Below are 308 nucleotides of genomic sequence, written 5' to 3' on the forward strand. Positions count from 1 at the left end.
TGCAATATATTTAAAAATAATAATAAATAATAATAAAACACTCCTTACCATAATATTATAATATTAATAAAACATCCTTACTGTCATATTACTAATACATGAAATCCTTACTGTGACAATATGAATAATTATAATAATAATAAACATTATCCTTATAATAATATTATTAATAATAATCCTTACAATAATAATAATACTATTGTGCCTTTGCTTTTTGTTGTTTTAAAAAATGTTGAGAACTCAAAAGTGTGAGTTTTGTGGGAAAATGTAATTTATTAATACAAGTATAATTTGTATTATTATTTTTT

The sequence above is a fragment of the Sinocyclocheilus anshuiensis genome, unplaced genomic scaffold (assembly GCF_001515605.1).
Source record: "Sinocyclocheilus anshuiensis isolate Anshui unplaced genomic scaffold, SAMN03320099.WGS_v1.1 scaffold1082, whole genome shotgun sequence".
NCBI lineage: Eukaryota > Metazoa > Chordata > Actinopteri > Cypriniformes > Cyprinidae > Sinocyclocheilus > Sinocyclocheilus anshuiensis.